The sequence below is a fragment of the Pavona decussata genome, unplaced genomic scaffold, assembly GCF_977016875.1.
Source record: "Pavona decussata unplaced genomic scaffold, jaPavDecu1.1 SCAFFOLD_199, whole genome shotgun sequence".
In the NCBI taxonomy this organism is placed as follows: Eukaryota; Metazoa; Cnidaria; class Anthozoa; order Scleractinia; family Agariciidae; genus Pavona; species Pavona decussata.
The window spans coordinates 667637-681112 of record NW_028145607.1 but is presented as its reverse complement, the minus strand read 5'-3'; the positions used below and the strand labels follow the sequence as shown (position 1 = coordinate 681112).

At 36.2% G+C, this 13476-nt stretch overlaps 1 protein-coding gene and 1 long non-coding RNA gene across 4 annotated transcripts in view; one reads left to right on the top strand and one right to left on the bottom strand.

The window, feature by feature from the left end:
* LOC146461344 (uncharacterized) overlaps window positions 1-13476 on the bottom strand; it is a 227734-nt gene that overhangs the window by 51422 nt on the left and 162836 nt on the right. The window lies entirely within an intron of this gene.
* Window positions 5448-13476, top strand: part of LOC146461350 (uncharacterized) — a 33229-nt gene continuing 25200 nt past the window's right edge. The window contains exons 1-2 of one of the 3 annotated variants that reach the window (XR_014857425.1): window positions 5448-5526; window positions 13181-13297. This is a non-coding gene — a long non-coding RNA (uncharacterized LOC146461350). Of the gene's footprint in view, window positions 5527-8087; window positions 8181-10222; window positions 10328-13180; window positions 13298-13476 lie in introns of those variants that run through there. The other 2 variants (XR_014857426.1, XR_014857424.1) reach the window with 2 other exon arrangements.

Below are 13476 nucleotides of genomic sequence, written 5' to 3'. Positions count from 1 at the left end.
AGATCCGATTAAGAACAAGTTAAGGCGACGATAGTGGGCGAGATTTGACGGCCATCGCAAGCGCTTTCACCAATTTAAGGTCTAATCATCATTAAACAGGCAATTCGATTTCAGTCTTCTTTTTTTAAAAAAACTTGCTAAAGTCATCAATGACCTGCTTCTTAATTTTTGTTGTGTTTCAGCATAGAGTATTTAAATTCTCGTCTCCTCTTGTTCTCATTTGATCTTGGGTTTCACATATGTATCGAAACATGACGAGATTTATAACAAAAACAAAAACAATTTCAATGGACTTATTTAATATTTGTTCCAGTTAACGGCCTTTCGGTTGTACTGTTAAGGTTCATTTCGTACTTTTAGCCCTATTTGAAAAAGAAAATAGGATTTTCGAACAATTCGTACCTTTTTTCGGCGTTGTAGTAATAATAAATAATAAATAAATAATGATGGTTTATTTAAATTACACATAATAGCATATAAAATGAAATACAATGTGTTTACAATTAATAAGATAATATATTACAATTGTTCGTAGGGACTGGGATTACAAGAAGTCAATATAAAAAGCTATTTACAATTCCATTTACTATAAGATGCTAAGGAAATAATGAATTAATAATCATATGTGATTCTACGATGTTTTCGCCATTGCAGGAAAAAAACTCATTCCGAAACGATTTGTTCTATACTTGAAATGGCTATAACTGGCATTGTTCCTAAGATTGTAGGAGTGGCACTCAGAACGCATGCTAGGGAGCAGGCAGTGCAGCTGGCAGTCCGGGTTATCCTTAATTTTCTGCCAAACTCTCTGACACAGGTGCACACGACGATCCTCTAAGCTGGTTATGTTGGCTTGGGCGATAGCAAGAGGGTACTCAAGGCCGGGGAACGCTATTCGCAAGGCCCTCTTCTGAATAGCTTCTAATTGATCGATTAGGAAGCGCGGGAGGGAAGTAGCCCATAATCGTACAAGTTAAAACATATACATGTATGTTCCAGTTTATAGGACAATTGATTTTTTTTTTTTTTGCACCAATTTGTAATTTTTGTAATTTTTAAACTAGTAAAATTTGCATGCAAAGCGTTTAAATAAAATAACTGTTGCGTTATAATAAAAAAAAAATGAAGTACATAAAGTTTAAATACAATGTCCAAATTCCCGAGTCCATTCCATCCTATAATTATCGATGAGGCGACCAAATCCGGTCGGGGATCGTTTGCGGTCCAATTTGGGGATCATTTCCCGTCCGAGGATCATTTGCGGTCCAATTTGGGGATCATTTCCGGTCCGGGGATCATTTGCGGGCCGGGATCATTTGCGGGCCTGTACACATCCAACAATACCACAACTTCTGCAAACTTTCATTCCTTTATCGGTCACAATATCACTCTTATTACAGCATGCTAAACGTTTTTGTTTTTGTTTTTTTTTCTGGTTTGTTAAAAGAAACCTCCACTTTTGAAATAAATTAACGTTAAATTGTTGAAAATACAATCTAATTTCGAATTTCGTTGGAAAACATGGAAATAATATTTTTGTGTCTGACAAAACAGGATTTGATTATCGTCTATTTCTCATTTTAAATTTCCCGGGCACCGCCATCTTGGATTTCATGACGTAAAACGGTTGCTCAATTGTTTCACACAAAAAAACTTCTGCTTACTGACAATAGCGGCAACCATATAATGTCATAAAATCCAGACAGGCGATAATCATATCTAATTCTTAGCACACTTGAACGTCATTTTTGCTATTTAAAGTAAAATTTTGAACTTGGGCACTATTTCCGACAATTCACCGTCAATTTGTCGTCGGGGTGGAGGTTCGCTTTAACCTCAACTTCGTCAAAATAACAAATTTTGAATCCCTCAATGCGAGATGGACTGATTATCACGTGTCATTCTATACTATTATTCAAGATAATATACAGTGATATGTTAGAGAAAAATTATTGTTTGATCCTGTCATATCGTATCAAACAAAAAAGCTTAAATATAGGCTTTTGATTCCCTCTCGGAATCTTTGTCAAGTGGTGTAGGACGTTTTGTCACATGATTAAGTTGAGAAAATATCACATGACAAAATGTCCCGGTAGATCGCCGGGAGCTCATATCCAACGTCGCGATTCAATGTCGGAGCCTGACTGACTGAAGATGTTTCATTTCGGTTTCCTGATCCTGGTATGTTTAATGGTTTCCCTTTAAATACCATACAACGCGTGACTGATACATCAGCCAATTCATAGGGAAACCCCCTAAGGTATAAACATTCTACAGGATACACAACGAACTTCACAAACTGAGACATTTCACAATTGTGAAGCAAAAATGTGAAGCTTGTGATTGGCTAAAATAAAATCCCGCGACTTAAAAACAATAGCAATTTGATGACTCATTTTCAAAGGGAAATCACCAGACAACTTCCTGCTCATATGTTAATTCTTAGAAAGAACAAGAAGAGGCTTTCTCAGAATAAGTCACACGACATGAAACCAGAAGATTATACCAAAGCCGTCGAGTTGGGCCCTCGCTCGGCGAAAAATGCCTGTAGAATAGTTTTTACGGTTGTTTTTTTTTTTAGCCTCCTTATGAAAAATGTCCTCGTATGCAATGCTTACGGACATTATAAAATGTGAAATAATTTTTCGAGTAAACTTTACTTCAAATGTTTACAATAAATTCACCCAACTGTCATATCACTAACAATAGCAATTTGATGACTCATTCGAAAGGGAAACCCCCTAACAACTTCCTGTTTAATTTGCTAATTCTTAGAAAAACAAAAGGTTTTCTCAGAATTTAGCCATGCGACTCAAGCCCTCGCTAGGCGAAAAAGTGCTGGTAAAATTGATTTAACGGTTGTTTTATAAAAATGGGCTTAGAGCCCCCATACATCTGTTGTGGTTAAATGAGTTTTTATGTCTCGTTAAGTTGGGTCTCCGCTTAGTGAAATAATGCTTGTAAAATTGATTTTACGACCGTTTTTTGAAATAGTTGGGCCTTGAGTTAGCCTAAAATTAGTTGTAAAAAAGCGTTTAGACCCACATACACCAGTTGTGACCGTGATATTATAAAATGCGCTCGTACCCCCAAGTTGTATACTACTTACGCACACCCCAGATAACTAACACAAACACACAGATAATTTACATGTTTAGTATTATCCAGCTCAACTAGCTTCTCTCCTTCGTAATATTGTTTTTTTTTTTAATATTTCATAATGGCAAGAAACGTTTCTCAGTGTTTAACAATCCTTTAAGCTTAATATCTCCGAGTCAGCGCATTATATTAAAATTAATTTCTAATAGGTAATACGTTCGTAATGAAAAACGACCCCTCATAGTGAATTAAAAAGAAGATATTAAAACTTTCCATGTATGGCGCACATAATAACGTCGTCTATAAATTTGCGATTAACAAGCATGTTTTGTTTAAATTTAAGGGCGCTTTTGACCGAAGCAGCCTTTTTACGCGGGATGCTCTGAGGGCAGACCGTGTCTAAAATAGGGCTCGCTATCTTTTTTGACGCAGGATGCCCTAAGGGCAGACCGTGTCTAAAATTCGGCTAGCACTCTCGCTCTCTCTCTTTTTTTCTTTAATGGTAGCTTCAAATCTGCATATTAACTTATTCATTGAACTCTGCTCTCTCCCAGAAGTGGTCTATTGTTCTGTTTGTCTTCAACATAAACGGCCCAATCAAAATCCATTATCATCGTGTATATCAAGAGGGAGGGGACCCTCTCGTCCCTACCTGTGTGATGTCAAATCATCATTTGATTTATTCATTAAACCTAGATTAAATTCTGCACTCTTCTAGTGGCGGCCATATTGCTTACATGTCTTAGACTCAACTATGCCGTTTTCAAAAAGAAAATTAACTCTGTTGAAGCGGTAAATTGAAAAAATAACTTCTAAGAAGTACTCGACAATTAAAACGGTGGAAATTGGAGAGTTCTTGGCGAAGGAATCATGCTTTCTTTGACAGTTGTAGAACCAGGATGCGAGGAAGAAAGGTTATTGATGAGCTAGAACGGACATCACATCGCTTTGTCAAAATGATACGTAAACGCTACTGGAAATCCACTTCACAAAAAGATTAAACGTTTCGCTGCCAAGTATTACTATAATGTTTTTCCTTCTTTTTTTGTGGGGGGGGGGGGGGATAAAACAAGGACAATTTGTAATCTTACATCGAAAGCAATTTCCGGTATGATCTTGAATAATGTAATGCAATAGATACATAGGAAATATAGATCCTGTATGATCCTGTATGATCCTGTATGAAGTATAGATCCTGTATGATCTTGAGAACCGTAACGCAATATTTAAATTGCGAGGGGAGGATAGCTTTAAAAATCTGCAAAACGTACAATGAACAAAAAAATCAGGCACAGCAACAGGCGTAAATGCCAGTATAGGCATCTTGTTAATTCAGATTTTGACCACGTTTGGCTGAATAGGGTGAGGCTGGTCAGGGATTGGTTAAAGCTGTCACGAGTAAAATAGAGTTGGAAGCCCTAGCGAGGTCCTATTCACATTTTTGACATATTCATATCGGTCTGTCAACCAATTTAGCTTATTGTATGTTTGTAGCGGGTTAACTTGATCATTTGAAAAATTTGGATGGTTTGCAATCGACAACAAGGTCGTGTCCGAAATAGGTTAGGAAAAATTTTGGTTTGAAATTAGGCAAGGGTTTCAAGAAGCGCGCTATCCCGGTGGCAAGATGCAGTTGTAGCCATTATTAGTATAAACCAAACAAGTGAATAATGCTTTTCGCGCGCGTCTGATTGGCTACCTCGGAGGTGATTAGCCAAGTAAAATGCATTGTTTACGAAGACCGTCGAGCACTATAATAATTTATTATAATGGAAACAATGAAGCATCTAATGTTTTGCAGTATGGTTTCAACAACAGGACAAATTTCACACACTATCGAAGAAAAGACACATAGCAACTAAACTAGTGCCTCCAGAAGTTTTATTTGTCTGCAAGAAAGCGAGACAGGACTTTATACAATAAGAAACCGTTTAACGCGCGGCGAGCGAGATTTTAAAATTTTCCATCATTTGCCAGTATATTGTCAAATATAAAGTAGTTTTTAGTCCACTTCTTATTCAGCTTGTGTGGTATCTACTAAAACAATTATTCACTTCAGTGTCGGTGAAGGCGATGGATATTTACCTCGCAGCTTCGCGGATACGTAAATAGCCATCAGTATTCACCTCCACTTTGGTGAATAATTGTTAATTGTTTGTCAGTAAAAGACGCCTGACTGTCTCTGTGTCTTAACCATAAGCAAACGGTAAGGTTCTATATGAAAGCAATTAGAGCGAATTAAAAAAGAAACCAATTGGAGCAAGTGAAAAGAGTTACCTGTGAAATGCAGGTGCAGCCTTAATTTGCAAGTAAAAGAAGCATTAGTGTTCCGGTGTCTTAACCATAAGCGAGCGGTTAGCTACGGGTTAAACAAATTCTGTATTTTGGATTGTTTGAAGCTACGCAAACGGTGTCCCTATAGCAAAGGTACGTTTTGAAATAAGTTATTGACGGCCGAGTTTAAATAACGAATTGAGGATTTTTAGTGACAAACAAGATATCCCTGTATGTAGTACGGTAAAATTCATGGCGGCTAAGGTTAAGCGAGAATAATTTCCCACACATTTCGTCATTGACTTACTGAGAATATCATAAAACGAGGTGTGATATTAAAATATCAGAGTACCTTATCAGAGTATGTTTAAAGGCAAGGAAAACGAAAAGGCCGAGGGAGAATGATTTTAAAGCTGCTCATTGACATATTGGAAATATTATAACAGACATTTCGTATTCAAATTAGAAACTGATACTAGACAAAGGAAAAATGTTTTCTTTGCCAAAAAACACGATTTCGTTTAACATTTCCGTCTTATTAATGATGCAAGATCTTTATCGCAAAAAAAGATACCTACTTGTTATTGTAATTTACTTGTATAACCTACTACAAAATGAAAGCAAGGTTCAGGCCGGTAAATAAATTGGCTTCCTGCTTATCATTGGCATACTGAGAATATTAATTGACATTTTGTATCCAAATTTGAACTGACATTCAGAAAAGCGAAAAACTATTTTCTTTACCAAAGAGCAACATGATTTCGTTTAAGATTCTTGTCTCATTTATGGTTTAGAGTTTTTAATGGCAAAAGATAGTACTATAAAAGGAAAACAAGTTTGCGGGAGAATATAATTTGCCTAGCATCTGCTCGTTGACATATAGGGAATATTGTTAGACATTTTGTGTCAAATTAGAAACGATGCTAATTATTTCTTTTTAGAGAGCATCACGCTCACGGTTTGAATACACCTTTGATAAAAACGTAAGATAAAGTCAATTTAACTATTTTGACGACTTGCATAAAAATCTAATCCTTCAACTGCAGGAAAAGGGCACTATAAAATTTAATAAGAGTATTACTTTTTATCACAAATTTAACGCGAACATTGTTTTCCTTTGCACCATACATGGAAAGTTTTAATATCTTCTTTTTAATTCGCCACGTGCGGTCCTTTTTCATGACGAACGCATTAAGAATTTTAATATAAAAGCGCTGAGTTATTGAGATCAAATGACTGAAATGTTGTCCAAAACACGACAATTCCTGAAGCCATCTAGACCTAAAAAGCTAAATATCCATACACTTTGGCTAAACACACTTATAGCAAAAACACTCCTATAGCTTATGTAGGAGTGTCGAATTTTGAAGTCCCCCCCCCCCCCAGCTCAACTGGCTTCTTTCCTTTGTAATATTGCATTTTTAATATTCCATAATGGCAAGAAACGTCTCTCAAAAATCGTCTTGTTTAACAATCCTTTAAGCTTAGTATCTCCGAGTCAGCGATTTTGTATTCAGATTAACTGCTAATACGTAATGCGTTCGTAATGAAAAACGAGTCCTCATGCTGAGTTGGAAAAAAGATATTAAAACTTCAAATGCATGACGCCAAAATAGCAACGTCTTCTATAAATTTGTGATTAACAAGGATAAGTCTTGTTTAATTTTAAGGGCGGTTTTGACCGCGGCAGCCTCCTTAGTTTGAAGAAGAGCATGGATTTTGACCACTTTTGGCTGAATAGGGTGAGGCTGGTCAGGAATTGGTTAAAGCTGTCACGAGTAAAATAGAGTTGGAAGCCCTAGCGAGGTCCTATTCACATTTTTGACATATTCATATCGGTCTGTCAACCAATTTAGCTTATTGTATGTTTTTAGCGGGTTAACTTGATCATTTGAAAAATTTGGATGGTTTGCAATCGACAACAAGGTCGTGTCCGAAATAGGTTAGGAAAAATTTTGGTTTGAAATTAGGCAAGGGTTTCAAGAAGCGCGCTATCCCGGTGGCAAGATGCAGTTGTAGCCATTATAAGTATAAACCAAACAAGTGAATAATGCTTTTCGCGCGCGTCTGATTGGCTACCTCGGAGGTGATTAGCCAAGTAAAATGCATTGTTTACGAAGACCGTCGAGCACTATAATAATTTATTACAATGGAAACAATGAAGCATCTAATGTTTTGCAGTATGGTTTCAACAACAGGACAAATCTCACACACTATCGAAGAAAAGACAGATAGCAACTAAACTAGTGCCTCCAGAAGTTTTATTTGTCTGCAAGAAAGCGAGACAGGACTTTATACAATAAGAAACCGTTTAACGCGCGGCGAGCGAGATTTTAAAATTTTCCATCATTTGCCGGTATATTGTCAAATATAAAGTAGTTTTTAGTCCACTTCTTATTCAGCTTGTGTGGTATCTACTAAAACAATTATTCACTTCAGTGTCGGTGAAGGCGATGGATATTTACCTCGCAGCTTCGCGGATACGTAAATAGCCATCAGTATTCACCTCCACATTGGTGAATAATTGTTAATTGTTTGTCAGTAAAAGACGCCTGACTGTCTCTGTGTCTTAACCATAAGCAAACTGTAAGGCTCTATATAAAAGCAATTAGAGCGAATTAACGAAGAAACCAATTGGAGCAAGTGAAAAGGGTTACATGTGAAATGCAGGTGCAGCCTTAATTTGCAAGTAAAAGAAGCATTAGTGTTCCGGTGTCTTAACCATAAGCGAGCGGTTAGCTACGGGTTAAACAAATTCTGTATTTTGGATTGTTTGAAGCTACGCAAACGGTATCACTATAGCAAAGGTACGTTTTGAAATAAGTTATTGACGGCCGAGTTTAAATAACGAATTGAGGATTTCTAGTAACAAACAAGATATCCCTGTATGTAGCACGGTAAAATTCATGGCGGCTAAGGTTAAGCGAGAATAATTTCCCACACATTTCGTCATTGACTTATTGAGAATATCATAAAACGAGGGGTGATATTTAAATATCAGAGTACCTTATCAGAGTATGTTTAAAGGCAAGGAAAACGAAAAGGCCGAGGGAGAATGATTTTAAAGCTGCTCATTGACATATTGGAAATATTATAACAGACATTTCGTATTCAAATTAGAAACTGATACTAGACAAAGGAAAAATGTTTTCTTTGCCAAAAAACACGATTTCGTTTAACATTTCCGTCTTATTAATGATGCAAGATCTTTATCGCAAAAAAAGATATCTACTTGTTATTGTAATTTACTTGTATAACCTACTACAAAATGAAAGCAAGGTTCAGGCCGGTAAATAAATTGGCTTCCTGCTTATCATTGGCATACTGAGAATATTAATTGACATTTTGTATCCAAATTTGAACTGACATTCAGAAAAGCGAAAAACTATTTTCTTTACCAAAGAGCAACATGATTTCGTTTAAGATTCTTGTCTCATTTATGGTTTAGAGTTTTTAATGGCAAAAGATAGTACTATAAAAGGAAAACAAGTTTGCGGGAGAATATAATTTGCCTAGCATCTGCTCGTTGACATATAGGGAATATTGTTAGACATTTTGTGTCAAATTAGAAACGATGCTAATTATTTCTTTTTAGAGAGCATCACGCTCACGGTTTGAATACACCTTTGATAAAAACGTAAGATAAAGTCAATTTAACTATTTTGACGACTTGCATAAAAATCTAATCCTTCAACTGCAGGAAAAGGGCACTATAAAATTTAATAAGAGTATTACTTTTTATCACAAATTTAACGCGAACATTGTTTTCCTTTGCACCATACATGGAAAGTTTTAATATCTTCTTTTTAATTCGCCACGTGCGGTCCTTTTTCATGACGAACGCATTAAGAATTTTAATATAAAAGCGCTGAGTTATTGAGATCAAATGACTGAAATGTCGTCCAAAACACGACAATTCCTGAAGCCATCTAGACCTAAAAAGCTAAATATCCATACACTTTGGCTAAACACACTTATAGCAAAAACACTCCTATAGCTTATGTAGGAGTGTCGAATTTTCAAGTTCCCCCCCCCCCCCCCCCCCAGCTTTCCTTTGTAATATTGCTTTTTTTGATATTCCATGATGGCAAGAAACGTCTCTCAGAAATGGTCTTGTTTAACAATCCTTTAAGCTTAGTATCTCCGAGTCAGCGCTTTTGTATTCAAATTAACTGCTAATACGTAATACGTTCGTAATGAAAAACGAGCCCTCATGGTGAGTTGGCAAAAAAGATATTAAAACTTTAAATGCATGACGCCAAAAAAGCAACGTCTTCTATAAATTTGTGATTAACAAGGATAAGTCTTGTTTAATTTTAAGGGCGGTTTTGACCGCGGCAGCCCCCTTAGTTTGAAGAAGAGCATAGTTTTTGACCACTTTTGGCTGAATAGGGTGAGGCTGCCCTGGAATTGGTTATAGTTGTCACGAGTAAAATGGAGTTGAAAGCCTTGGCGAAGTCCTACTCACATGTTTGACATATTCATGTCGGTCGTTGAACCAATTTAGCTTCTTGTATGTTTGTAGCGGGTTAACATGATCATTTGGAGAATTTCGATGATATTCAATCGACAAGAAGGTCGTGTCTGAAATAGGTTAGGAAAAATTTTGATCTGAAGTTAGGCAAAAGTTTCCAGAAGCGCGCTACCCCTTGGTGGCAAGATGCAGTTGTAGCCATTATTATTTGTTAGTTAAAGACGCCTGACTGTCTCTGTGTCTTAACCATAAGCAAACTGTAAGGCTCTATATGAAAGCAATTAGAGCGAATTAACGAAGAAACCAATTGCAGCAAGTAAAAAGGGTTACCTGTGAAATGCAGGTGCAGCCTTAATTTGCAAGTAAAAGAAGCATTAGTGTTCCGGTGTCTTAACCATAAGCGAGCTGTTAGCTACGGGTTCAACACATTCTGTATTTTGGATTGTTTGAAGCTACGCAAACGGTGTCACTATAGCAAAGGTACGTTTTGAAATAAGTTATTGACGGCGGAGTTTAAATAACGAATTGAGGATTTCTAGTAACAAACAAGATATCCCTGTATGTAGCACGGTAAAATTCATGGCGGCTAAGGTTAAGCGAGAATAATTTCCCACACATTTCGTCATTGACTTATTGAGAATATCATAAAACGAGGGGTGATATTTAAATATCAGAGTACCTTATCAGAGTATGTTTAAAGGCAGGGAAAATGAAAAGGCCGAGGGAGAATGCTTTTAAAACTGGTCATTGACATATTGGAAATATTATAACAGACATTTCGTATTCAAATTAGACACTGATACTAGACAAAGGAAAAATGTTTTCTTTGCCAAAAAACACGATTTCGTTTAACATTTCCGTCTTATTAATGATGCAAGATCTTTATCGCAAAAAAAGATATCTACTTGTTATTGTAATTTACTTGTATAACCTACTACAAAATGAAAGCAAGGTTCAGGCCGGTAAATAAATTGGCTTCCTGCTTATCATTGGCATACTGAGAATATTAATTGACATTTTGTATCCAAATTTGAACTGACATTCAGAAAAGCGAAAAACTATTTTCTTTACCAAAGAGCAACATGATTTCGTTTAAGATTCTTGTCTCATTTATGGTTTAGAGTTTTTAATGGAAAAAGATAGCACTATAAAAGGAAAACAAGTTTGAGGGAGAATATAATTTGCCTAGCATCTGCTCGTTGACATATAGGGAATATTGTTAGACATTTTGTGTCAAATTAGAAACGATGCTAATTATTTCTTTTCAGGGAGCATCATGCTCACGGTTTGAATACACCTCTGATAAAAACGTAAGATAAAGTCGATTTAACTATTTTGACGACTTGCATAAAAATCTAATCCTTCAACTGCAGGAAAAGGGCACTATAAAATTTAATAAGAGTATTATTTTTTATCACAAATTTAACGCGGACATCGTTTTCCTTTGCACCATACATGGAAAGTTTTAATATCTTCTTTTTAATTCGCCACGTGCAGTCCTTTTTCATGACGAACGCATTAAGAGTTTTAATATAAAAGCGCTGAGTTATTGAGATCAAATGACTGAAATGTTGTCCAAAACACGACAATTCCTGAAGCCATCTAGACCTAAAAAGCTAAATATCCATACCCTTTGGCTAAACACACTTATAGCAAAAACACTCCTATAGCTTATGTAGGAGTGTCGAATTTTGAAGTCCATTCCCCTCCCCCCCCCCCCCCCAGCTCAACTGGCTTCTTTCCTTTGTAATATTGCATTTTTAATATTCCATAATGGCAACAAACGTCTCTCAGAAATCGTCTTGTTTAACAATCCTTTAAGCTTAATATCTCCGAGTCAGCAATTTTGTATTCAAATTAACTGCTAATACGTAATACGTTCGTAATGAAAAACGAGCCCTCATGGTGAGTTGGAAAAAAGATATTAAAACTTTAAATGCATGACGCCAAAAAAGCAACGTCTTCTATAAATTTGTGATTAACAAGGATAAGTCTTGTTTAATTTTAAGGGCGGTTTTGACCGCGGCAGCCCCCTTAGTTTGAAGAAGAGCATAGTTTTTGACCACTTTGGGCTGAATAGGGTGAGGCTGCTCTGGAATTGGTTATAGTTGTTACGAGTAAAATGGAGTTGAAAGCCTTGGCGAAGTCCTACTCACATGTTTGACATTCTCATGTCGGTCGTTGAACCAATTTAGCTTCTTGTATGTTTGTAGCGGGTTAACATGATCATTTGGAGAATTTCGATGGTATGCAATCGACAAGAAGGTCGAGTCTGAAATAAGTTAGTTAAAGGATGCAGGATGCAGTTGTAGCCATTATTATTTGTCAGTTAAAGACGCCTGACTGTCTCTGTGTCTTAACCATAAGCAAACTGTAAGGCTCTATATGAAAGCAATTAGAGCGAATTAACGAAGAAACCAATTGGAACAAGTGAAAAGAGTTACCTGTGAAATGCAGGTGCAGCCTTAAAATGCAAGTAAAAGAAGCATTAGTGTTCCGGTGTCTTAACCATAGGCGAACTGTTTGCTACGGGTTAAACCCATTCTGTATTTTGGATTGTTTGAAGCTACACAAACGGCGTCTATTCTAGCAAAGGAACGTTTTGAAATCAGCTATTGACGGTTGAGAGTTTCTAGTAACAAGCAAAATATCCCTGTATGTAGTAGGTTAAAATTGATGGCAGTTCAGTATCAGAAAAACAAAAAGAAAAAAGTTATGCAAGGATAATTTCCCACACATTTAGTCATTAACTTATTGAGAATATCATAACACGAGGTGTGATATTAAAATATCAGAGAATCTTAACAGAGTATGCTTAAAGGTATGGAAAACAAAAAGGCCGAGGGAGAATGATTTGAATCTGCTCATTGACATATTGGAAATATCATAATAGACATTTCGTTATTGAAATTAGAAACTAATACTAGAAAAGGAAACAAAATGTTTTTTTTTTGCCAAAAAACACGATTTCATCTACGATTTCATTCTTATTAATGATGCAAGATCTTTATCGCAGGAATGTCAGCTACCTGTAATTGTAGTTTACTTGTATAACCTTCTACAAAAAAACTATGGAGTAACTATGCAGTTTTTAGAGAACATAAAGCTTCAATTTGTATAAAAATGCCATACAGTGCCTTGTATTTTACTGTCTTGTAGAATAATTGTTGCTTAATTATCTCTAAAAATTGCGTGGCTACACCCAATTTCATTTTTGGATTTCAATAACCCTTGCTAGGATCTGCTTTCCCCGTATAGTCATAAACCGCACAAAATACTTTTTTTTTATTAGGAGGCGCCGTTCTTAGGGTATTTGCCTGTTCTTCTTTGCAGGTTTTCCATTCTTTGCCAAGTAATACCAATGTTGTGATAATCAGTGTTTATCAAGGATGGACGAATGGTTTCTTAAAGCCCTTATTTTACACATTTCCTTACTGGGGATTAGAGGAGGTAAGTGTCAAACTGATTTTTCTCGTGGGATAAAATCATAGTATACATGATATTACCATGAAATTATTGTGAGTAAATTAGTAAACACAGAGAATACGCAGATTTGTTGAACGACTTCGGATAGTACAAAAAATAAAATCTTGGGAGAGAGGGATGGGTAAAGCTGGCAAAGAGAGGCT